The following is an 11,607-nucleotide window of genomic DNA, read 5'->3' as shown; positions in this document are numbered from 1 at the left end:
ATGAGAGCCTGTCCTGTGGAGCCCACTGCCGCTTGGGCTGGCTGGCTGGGGAGGAGGCAATCATGGTGCTTAGGTGGCAGCAGCCTGCATGCCCCACCTGTGCCGGGGAGGAAATGAGGGGCCCTGCTTGAATGGGGATGAAAGTACAAACACAACCTGCCTCCCTGCTCAGCTGTCGCCCACACCATTGGCAGCAGTTTGGGTGCCCTGGCTGAAGCAAACTTTCTCTCATGAAATGCAAGCGTGGAATAAACTGAGCCTGGTTTGTTCTCAGTCTTTTCAGTGGCCACAAACTACTAGCAAAAGTGCCATTTGATCAAAAGGCAAGGAATGTTTCGCCTTTTGCATTTGAGCATCCCAGTCGGGACAGGAAAGACAAAGAAAAATAAGGAAAGAGGGGAAGAGAGCAAGGAAGCAAAAAGAGGGAAAGAGGGGAAGGAAGAATGAAGAGGGCAGCTAACAGAAGGGAAGGAAGGAGATTATAATGAGAGAGTGAAAGTGTGAGGTTAATTTTGCCTTAGCACTTGATCTCCAGCAGCCCTGCTGCCTTTTACCATCCCCTTGTCCCCTCCTCCTGACCTCTCCTGGTGGTCTCCCATCCTATCATTGAGGATGCTTTGGTTACAAAGCTAGGTCTCATAAGGAGAGAGAGTGGGCCTCCCTCTGACCCACACACTTTGCCCTCCTGCACACACCATTGGCAACCAAGGAGAGTGAGCACAGCAGCAGTGAGAGCAGCCCACCATCGCCTCCAAAATCAACCACAATGGGGCCCTCAATGAAATTGAGTTTGACACCCCTGGACTAACAGATGACCTGAGTGCTGCATGTGTTGCTCTCAAACTTACATGGATAAAACATCTTCTTTTTTGGCTCACCTGCCATAAGTGGGGGAGCACAGGGGGGGGTCATGCACAGGCATGCTGCACCCGTATTGCAATGTGTGACACCTCCCCGCCAACGTGCACGCGTGCATAACAGCTATGACCCCCCTTTTTTGCATGCTTTTTTCACCCTCCCCAGGCGCCAGAGGTTTTATAGGAGCCTGGGGAGGGTGAAAGCAGCCTCCCCCACCTCCCCGGAGGCCCTCTGGAGGTTTCAGGAGCTTCTCTGAAGCCTCAGGAGGACTAAAAACGACCCTATGAGCAAATGGAAGTGACATCCGGTTTGCTCATAGGTAAGGTGACCAGATTTTCAGATTGGTAAAGAGGGACACCATTGACGCGGGGGGGGGGGAGGTGGCTTGATTAAAAAATTTTATTTTGTCAAAAGGTCACACAAGGCGATTATATGACCCCAGGACACTGAAAGCATCATAAATATGAATCTGTTGCCAAACATCAAAATTTGGATCACGTGACCATGAGGATGCTTCAATGGTCGCTAAGTATGAAAAATGGTCGCTAAGTGTGAAAAATGGTCATCGGCAGTTGTAACTTTGGTCACTAAATGAACTGTTTGAAAGCTAAAGCTAGCTTGCATTATGCTAGCTTACATTTTCAAGAGAGAGAAGCTAAACTCCTTATTAGAATTGAAATAGAAATGAGTAGAGTAGAGTACAATAGTTTATTACCCAAGTGTGATTGGAACCCCCAAGGAATTTGTCTTCGGTGTACATAAATAAAATAAAATACAATACATTCATCAAGAATCATAAGCTACAACACAGTGATAGTCTCTCTCTCTCTCTCTCTCTCTCTCTCTCTCTCTCACACACACACACACACACACACACACACACACACACACACACACACACACATACACACACACAAAAATACACACACACTCCTCCTCTGGATTCAATGGGGTTTAGGAAATCTCCCACCCTCATACACTCCTTCTTTCTTTCTCTCTTCCCTCCTCTGGATTCAATGGGATTTTTAGAAAATCCCCACTCCTGTGCACACACTTCCTCTTTCTTTCTTTCTTTCTTTCTTTCTTTCTTTCTTTCTTTCTTTCTTTCTTTCTTTCTTTCTTTCTTTCTTTCTTTCTTTCTTTCTTCCCTGCTCTGGATTCAATGGGGTTTAGGAAATCTCCCACCCTCATACACTCCTTCTTTCTTTCTCTCTTCCCTCCTCTGGATTCAATGGGATTTTTAGAAAATCCCCACTCCTGTGCACACTCTTCCTCTTTCTTTCTTTCTTCCCTCCTCTGGATTCAATGGGGTTTAGGAAATCTCCCACCCTCATACACTCCTTCTTTCTTTCTCTCTTCCCTCCTCTGGATTCAATGGGATTTTTAGAAAATCCCCACTCCTGTGCACACTCTTCCTCTTTCTTTCTTTCTTTCTTTCTTTCTTTCTTTCTTTCTTTCTTCCTTTCTTCCCTCCTCTGGATTCAATGGGGTTTAGGAAATCTCCCACCCTCATACACTCCTTCTTTCTTTCTCTCTTCCCTCCTCTGGATTCAATGGGATTTTTAGAAAATCCCCACTCCTGTGCACACACTTCCTCTTTCTTTCTTTCTTCCCTCCTCTGGATTCAATGGGGTTTAGGAAATCTCCCACCCTCATACACTCCTTCTTTCTTTCTCTCTTCCCTCCTCTGGATTCAATGGGATTTTTAGAAAATCCCCACTCCTGTGCACACTCTTCCTCTTTCTTTCTTTCTTCCCTCCTCTGGATTCAATGGGGTTTAGGAAATCTCCCACCCTCATACACTCCTTCTTTCTTTCTCTCTTCCCTCCTCTGGATTCAATGGGATTTTTAGAAAATCCCCACTCCTGTGCACACACTCCCTCTTTCTTTCTCTCTTCCCTCCTCTGGATTCAATGGGGTTTAGGAAATCTCCCACCCTCATACACTCCTTCTTTCTTTCTCTCTTCCCTCCTCTGGATTCAAGCCCTGCGAAAGTGCCCCTTCCCCAGCCCGGCTGCCGTTTCTGCTACTGAGGGCGGAAGGGGAGGAGGAGGAGGAGAAAGATAAAGTGAAGGCACGATCCCTGCTCCCTGCTGCAGCCGAGGCGGGAGAGGTGCGTTTTGACAGGGCTTCCACAGCGCTGTGGAAGCCCTGCGAAAGTGCCCCTTCCCCAGCCCGGCTGCCGTTTCTGCTACTGAGGGCGGAAGGGGAGGAGGAGGAGGAGAAAGATAAGGTGGCGGCACGATCCCTGCTGCAGCCGAGACGGGAAAGGTGCGTTTTGACAGGGCTTCCACAGCGCTGTGAAAGCCCTGCCAAAGTGCACCTTTCCCTCCTCGGCTGCCGTTAGCACTGGAGTCCGTTTCAGTCTTCAAAATAACTTCCACTTGCTTCCGGGGCTCCCGCCGCCCGGCAGAAGCCCCTGAACCATGTGGAAGTTCTCGGGCGGCTGCTCCCTCGCTCTCCTGCCCCGGCGATCCCAAATTCATTCACTCAGCCGGGGCGGGAGGAAAATCCTTTTAACACTGTTCTCGGGCGGCTGCTCCCTCGCTCTCCTGCCCCGGCGATCCCAAATTCATTCACTCAGCCGGGGCGGGAGGAAAATCCTTTTAACACTGTTCTCGGGCGGCTGCTCCCTCGCTCTCCTGCCCCGGCGATCCCAAATTCATTCACTCAGCCGGGGTGGGAGGAAAATCCTTTTAACACTGTTCTCGGGCGGCTGCTCCCTCGCTCTCCTGCCCCGGCGATCCCAAATTCATTCACTCAGCCGGGGCGGGAGGAAAATCCTTTTAACACTGTTCTCGGGCGGCTGCTCCCTCGCTCTCCTGCCCCGGCGATCCCAAATTCATTCACTCAGCCGGGGCGGGAGGAAAATCCTTTTAACACTGTTCTCGGGCGGTTAAAAGGATTGTTAAAAGGATTTTCCTCCCGCCCCGGCTGAGTGAATGAATTTGGGATCGCCGGGGCAGGAGAGCGAGGGAGCAGCCGCCCAAGAACTTCCACGTGGTTCCAGAGCTTTTGCCGCCCGTGCCAGCGCAGCACAGGGGCTGGCTGTGAACTCCGCAAAGGGGGAGAAGGGGGCTGTCTCCTCCCTCCAGCGCCTCCCGATTCCCACGGTACCAAATCATAACATTACATGAACATGATTTACTCACCACCAGTGAGTAAGCGCAGCTGCAACCCCAAAACAAAGACGAAATAAAATGGAGACTCGCGCAGGCGTCCGCAGCTAAGGAGTCCAGCCAATCAGTGAGCTGGTTGGGATGGAAAATTTTCCATCCCAGCCAGCTCACTGATTGGCTGGAGTCCTGGCCAATTAAATCAGTGAGCAGCAGGCTGGGCTGGCTTAAATTTGTAGGTAGGATAGAACACAACGATGAGCCAGCCCAGCGAGCTAGCAGCTGATGGGCGGGAGCTGCGAGCACCAAAAAAAGCGTGCTTTTTAAAAAAGCGTGCAGGACGCGGGAAAATGTATGAAAAAGCGGGGCTGTCCCACCAAATGCGGGACGTCTGGTCACCTTACTCATAGGGCCAGTTTAAGCCCTTCGGAGCCTTCAGGAGCACTCAGGAGGCTTCCCTGACGGCTCCGGTGGACGAAAAATGACCCTACGAGAAAACCATAAGTCACTTCCAGTTTGCTCGTAGGGTCATTTTTAGTCCTCCCAAGGCTTCAGGGAAGCCCCCTGAATGTCCCTGAAGGCTCCGGAGGGCTTAAATCTGCCCTACGAGCGAACCGGAAGTCTGTTCCCAAGCATCCAGTTTGCCCTTAGGGCCCTTTTTTTGGACTCTGGTGGCTTCAGGGACTCGGGGGGGGGGTCTGTTTTTGCCCTCCTCAGGCTCCTATAAAGCCTCTGGAGCCTAGGGAGGGCGAAAAATGGCTTTTAAAAAGGCTGAACTGAAATGGCATGCGTGCCTGCCAGGTAACAGGGCAACACTTTGCGTGCCCTGACAAATGGCTCCGCGTGCCACCTGTTGCACGTGTGCCATAGGTTCGCCATCCTGGTTATAGGCGAATTGCCAACCTTAGCCTAGAAAAGTAACATCTTGTGAAAAGTAAAATGTGGATTCTGCCAAGGAGCCTTGTGTGTAACTTAAAATGTAAGTTCTGTATTCCCTAACAAAGCTCTGAGTTATACGCCAGAAAATGTATTTCTTTTCCCTTCAAAAGTCCATTGTTTTCAGAGCACTGAGAAAAATCATGAAATTCACATGATATCAATTTATGTTTCTATAGCAATGACTTTTTGTGCAAGCTGTGTGAGCTGTAAGATATTTGGAAAGGTTTTTGGCGTGTGCCTGTTTTTCTCTCTCTGCCTGATCTGTTAAGGTGGGAGACCAAAACATCGTCCAGTCTTTTGCTTTCTGCAGAAATGAAAGCTGATAATCCGTAGCCTCATCTTCAGAGTTTCACTGGACTTATCAGATTCTGAGCTGCATTCAAAAACCTTGCACAATGAAGAATGCTGTGTTATATTTGGGTCAGATCAAGTCCACAATATTAGATTTTAATAAATCCAATTTTGTTCTCAAGAAAGCATTAGAATAATTTGTTAATTAGACATTGTTTAAAATATTAAAGACAGAATATTAGCAAGATTGTATAATAAAAGTAGAAAATAATAAATAAAGTAAAAAACTATAAACAATGTAAATCAAATTACTGTATCTCACCCCTACAATTTATTTCAATTAGATTAACATGTGAAAATGCCAACTGAATTATTCTATTCCAATAAACGGCCTACTATAATTTTGAGGGTTGCTGCATATTTTAATGCTTCTATGGCCCAGATTCTTTGTGGAGGAATCTTTTTAGCTTCTTCTCCAATTGTACAAGAAACAGGGAGACGTCAATTCCTAATACAGTTTGTCAGTTGTACAATACAAGATTGGTCTTTAATTGAAGTTTTCTCTGTTCTAACAGCCACAATTTTCTGAGTCTGTCAGTTTCCATAGATTAAATTTTATGCCAATATCCATATTTTCTGATTTTAGGCAAAGCAGAAATTGTGAAAATTCACAAATCAGCTCTGAGGGGCAGCAGCTGGAATCCTTTTGTCCACCCCAAGATACTCCTCAGCGGCTGGGATTCAGTTGGTTCTGCTGGTGGTTTCTCTCTGAAGCCCCAAACATCAGATTGATGTAAGAACATGGGGGAAACCTTGGCCTCACTTACTTCAATAATTGGGGCTGAGGAAGCTGGAGAGCTATGAGGTTTTCTTTTAAGCACCACTTTCACTCCTGTCTTTGATCTAACTGAGCTCCTTTGATGATGAGGGAGCCAAGATTCAGTCTCAGAGAAAACTACCCCAGGTAAGGAAAGGTCTTACTTGCTCTATTGGCTGACCATCTATGGCTAGGATGTCATTTCCCAAAGACCATAACTTTTGAGCTTGATTTATTAAGTATCAGATAATTATTATGAGAAAAGAACCCAGTTTAAGTATGATAATATCATAGTGTAAATCAGCATATTCCAATATGTATTTAGCATGCTAAACATATGTACCTATAACAGAAGTTATAACAAAATAAAATGGTTGGAAAGGACCTTTGAGTTCTTCTAGTCCAGCCCTCTGCTCAAGAAGGAGACCCTATTCCGGGGGTCCTCAAACTACGGCCCTCAGGCTGGATAAATCCCACTGAAGTCATTAATCCGGCCCACGTGGGACCATGAGGCTGCCCCACCCAAATCACCCCAGCCACCCTCCAGCCCCCACCCGCCGGCTGAGCTCATGCCTTCCCTTCGCAAGCCCCACGTACTGAAACTGCAAAATTAAGAAAAAAGCATTTGGCCGGCAGAGTGTTTCTGGGAGGCCCTGATGCACGGAGGCCTCAGGAGGGGAAATGGTGCCCACTGCCTCAGCTTCTTAGTTTGAGCAAAGCCATGTTGCCTGGCATGCGTGGCCTTGCCTGTTGCTCTTCTGGGTTTCTAGTGCACATGTGTGCACAATGATCAGCTGGCATTTGCGTGCATTGCAGTGCCAGAAACTGGAAGAGGTGGTATTCCGGTTTCCACATGCGCATGCGCACCAGCCAACTGATCATTGCACGAGTGCAAGCCAGAAACCGGAAGAGGATCTGCCTGGTGCGCATGCACACTGGGCAACTCCTTTTCCACATCACATCCCTGACAAAATCACTTGGTGCTGAAAAGGTTCTCCATCCATGCACTATTCCAAGGGTGGTTTTTCCATGACATTATAAAGCGGTACCAATACTTCACGTGATTTGGATTCTCTCCTTCTGTTGATGCAGCCTAGGATTCCAATGGCTTTTTTTGGCTGCTGCCACACATTGTTGGCTCACATTTGAGAGATTGTCCTCTAAGATTCCAAGATCCCTCTCACAGTTCCTGCTATTGACCCAGGTTTCACCTAATCTGTACCTGTACATTTGGTTTTTCTATCCTCAGTGTAAGACTTTACTTTTCTCTACATTGAATTTCATTTTGCTAGATAGGCCCAGGGCTCAGTCTGTCTAGATCCACCTGGACCTTGAGCCTTTCTTCTGGGGTGTTGGTTATTCCTGCCAGTTTAGTGTCTTCTGTAAATTTGATGAGTTTCCCATTTATCCCTCATCCAAATCATTGATGAAGATGTTGAAGACTACTGGGCCTAAAATAGAACCTTGGGGTCCCCCACTGCTTCTTTCCCTCCATGCAGACGTAGTTCCATTGAGGACCACAGGTTGAGTCCATCTGGGGGTGATGCTGTCTAACCCACATATTTTTAGCTTTTGAAGAAGTAGATGGTCGTTTACTTTGTCAAAGCCTTTCTAAAATCCAAGTACTGTATACTATGTGCACTGCATTTCGCTGGTCCACTAATTTAGTAATTTTTGTCAAAAAATGAAATAACATTTATTTATCATCTCTTTTTGGATCCTTCATTCGTTGAAGTAGGTTGTCAATATCTAGACTGATTAACAAGGGTTCAAATATGCATCCTTCCCTTCCTCCTTGATAAGTATCAATCCTTCTTCTCGTGGCTCCATTGAGCCCAAACCTCCCTCTTAAACAAGGACCTGGAGAAAGAGCTTGGATCAGGGCCAACAGGCTGAGCTCCATTTCGAGGGCAATCAATTTCCTACATAATATTTCTCTGTTAATTATGACAAATGCACTAACATCTAGACAGCCAACAAACTCTGTTTTAGTTTGCTGATATAGATAAGAGATTTTAAGACAAATTGTCAGCAATATTAGATTATTAACATGCAATATTTATTATAAAATCTATATAGCTCTTCACTACCTAAAACCTTCTGGTTCTTCTGCAAGGAATCCATTTTTCTCAAGTTTAACTAAGAGGATCATGGCATAAAGTTTAGCCACAACATCTCCTAGTCAATTTGGTCTATAATTGCTAGACTTCTTTTTATTCCACTTTTTAAACAGATAAAATGCTACTATTTCCAACTTCAATCCGACTGGATATTGTAGAACTTTTTTATATGTGAAAATGAGATAGAGACCCCAACAACCAGGGATATTTTTTGATCAATCAAATAGTTGGTAGAATGAATTGCTTGCAATTCAGGCCTTTTATGATTAATTTCAACATGAACCTAAAGGGGTAAAATATTGAAATTTTTGCTAATATGGAGAAAAGCAGCTCTTGGATTCCATGGAGAAGACATGATTGCATCTATTGCTCACCCACCATCACCCACCCCTCACTTTACCAGATGGAGAAAAACACACACAAACCTGTGGGACTTTGTAGGTGCCTCCTAATGTTGACATCTGGATGGAGATTTCCCTGGGAGCTGCATCAAGAAGAGCCAGAAGGTTCTCCTTCCTTCCACAGCCGTAGTTGGGGACATTGGCTTCTCCAGTGGAGAGAATGTCCAGCAAGGCATCTGAAGTGCGGAAAGTGCTCCAATAGTTGTCATGGATGTTGTAGCCCAGTGTGAGATTGTGCAGGAGCTGGGAATTCTTCTTGAGAAGTTGAATGTTGAAAATGAATACTAAGGCATCTGTAAAACCATAAGCATCCCTATTGTAAAAAAAATATATTATTATAATTGGCAGCAACAAATACTTTTTAAAAATATATAAGCCTCCAAAAGCCTACTGAACCTTAAGCCAACATTGATCCAAAAGCAATGATGAGTTATACAAATATGGAAATGGGCTGAGATACGACAACTACAACTGGTTCCACCACTACTTTAAATAAAATTCATTATTCAAGTGATAAATTAAGGATTGAACTGAGAGAGGAAAATAATCTGCAACCCTTTCAGCTTTTTTTTAGGTCTATTTTTCTATTTGAGTTTCTTTCACAAAATCAGACAAAAAAGAGAAGCCATGGAAATCAAAATCATTGAGGAAATTAAACATAATCCCCAATATACGAATAAATGAAAAATAAAAACAGAAAAGAAGGAGAATATTAGAATGGAGGGAGTGCAACTCTATCACCCTGAATGACTTACGGATCACGAAGAACAAACTGAAGAGAAGGAGCCACGTTGAAAAGCAAGTTTGTATGCAATTTTTCTTTTCCAACTGTGACTATACCGATGAGATGGGCTCCTGGGCTGTAAAAGCTCTGTGGTTGTTTTCCATCCTGGTGCTCCGAAATCAGTGGGCATTTCATTCCCAGCTTCCCAGAGACTGAATGAGACACTAGCAGCATCGGAAGCAGAAGCAGGAGATCCATCATTCATGGGGCGAATCAATCAATCAATCCCCTTCCTGTTTCTAAAGAAGAATTAGAAAAATTCAAAGAAGTCTCACAAGGTGGAATATGATCCAGTTGCTTTCCTGATTCAGAGAAACACTCAGCTTCATCTGGAAAGGAGAGAGACATACATTCAAGAGCACAGACCCTGCCTGTCCCAAAACTCCCTATTTCTCTGCCCAAAGTTTCCCCTGGAGAATTTGGCCAAAGAGCAGAGCTGAAACTTTTATCATAATTCTCCCTCTCAGGAGGGATCCCTGGATAATTCAACCAGTTCTTGGACTCAAAGGTTGTTGAGAAATTCTCTGGAGGGAAATGAAAGGGAAATAATCCCCATGTGGTTCATAATAACAGGAGGCAGAGATGGAATTATACCGGTCACCAAAAAATTGAGAGGTTTGGGGTCTCCATGCTTGAAACTGGCCCCAGAGGGAATACACAGCATTTGTGGCTGAAGAAAAAAATAAATCTGAGATTTGTTTGCATAAAGATAAAACTCCGGGGGACCAGTTAATGCCAGACCATGTCACAGATCTGAAATAGCTGCCAGCTGAGTTGGAACCAAAATGTACTTTGTTTTGAAACTTAATGCTTAATAGCATCACACAAAAAGGCTGATGCAATAATAGTGTGGCCAGTTTCTAAGAACAAAATCAACTTTATTGAAAAAGTAGTTAAAAGAACTTTGCAGAATTAAAAAAAATCACATCCAAACATAAACAGGGAGAGGGAGAAGTTAGAGAAAGCCAAGTGAAAAGAGATGGAGAAATCAAGGCTGGCTCTCACCCCATTGAAGGGAGGGAGGGAGGGAGGGGAGCTCAGGACCCTCATCTTGCAGATGGAAAGCTGATCTGCAAAATTCAACTTCCATCTTCAGAGACCTGGGAATGCAGAAGCTCATATCCCATGTTCCCCTGCCACCCTTTCCCATGCAGAGGCCAGGCAAGGGGGCTCTTGCAGGGATGCCAGACAGGACTCTGCCTGGCTGAGTGGGGAGCCCCTCTTGGCAGGAGGAAGCTGGGAAGCCTCGTGTTGGGGAAGGGAAGCAAATCTGCAAAATCCCCCTCCAGGTTCCATCTTCTGAGTCCTGGGAAGGTGGGAGAACATATCCCATGTTGCACTGCCACCTCTTTCCATGCATGGGGCACTCCGGGGAAAGCAAAGCCCAGACCCACGGAGAAAGTCCAGGATGGCCAGGAAGGAGGAGGGGATCTGGGGCATTCCTGAGAAGAGACTAACCTGGTTTATGGGTCCCAGGGTTGGATCTTGGGGGGATGCAGCCCCCGGGGTTTCTCCAGTTCTCTTGGGCTCCGTGTCTTTCCAGAAGAGGCTCCTGTGGGGGAGAAGCCATAGAGGGCTTGGTCTTCCAAGGATCCATTGTTGCCCGGGAGGAAAAGGCGGCCAGCCTCACCCTGGAGGGGACCCTCCATGACTCTGAGAAGGATGGGGATCCGCCGTGGCCCCTCCAGAGTCCCCAGTTGAAGAGACTCTCTTCAATGCAGCCTTTTCTGGGGAAGGGGCTTAAGCCCCCCTCTCTCTGCAATTCTGGGATGTTTTGCCTCTTCCTCATCCTCCCAAAAACTTTGGATTTTACTCTTTATTTCCCCCCCCCCACACACACACACACACTTTGGCTTGGCTTCTTCAGCCTCTTCTCCATCAGGCTGAGGGCAGGGAAGCTCCCAGGCAACCGTCTCCCCCCACCCATGTGATTGACTACAGGGTTGTCATGGCAAAGGGGGTGGGCCAGGAATAGAGGCAGCCACTAAAGAGAGAGGCGGGGGGGGGATTTTTGTCTTCCCTGAGAACTGGAGGATTTGAATGTGAAATCTGCTTTCTTTTAGGAAACCCTTTATATTATTATGGAAAAGTAAAAAGTTGAGGTTCGATTTTAATGCTTTATTTTACTGCAACAGAGGAATTCAGAAGTCAGTGCTTTTTTTCTCTTCTCCCTATCCAAATGAGGCCAGAGTCCAATGTATCCCCAAAGTTATAACCTTCCTATCATATGAGAAACATCAGGGCATCATCCTGGTCTCTTTTCCCCTGCTCTTCTCCCTAA

Source organism: Thamnophis sirtalis, unplaced genomic scaffold, assembly GCF_051295495.1.
Source record: "Thamnophis sirtalis isolate CommonGarterSnake01/CBP01778 unplaced genomic scaffold, rThaSir2_p1.2 scaffold_15, whole genome shotgun sequence".
Lineage (NCBI taxonomy): Eukaryota > Metazoa > Chordata > Lepidosauria > Squamata > Natricidae > Thamnophis > Thamnophis sirtalis.
Note: the sequence above shows the minus strand (reverse complement) of the source record.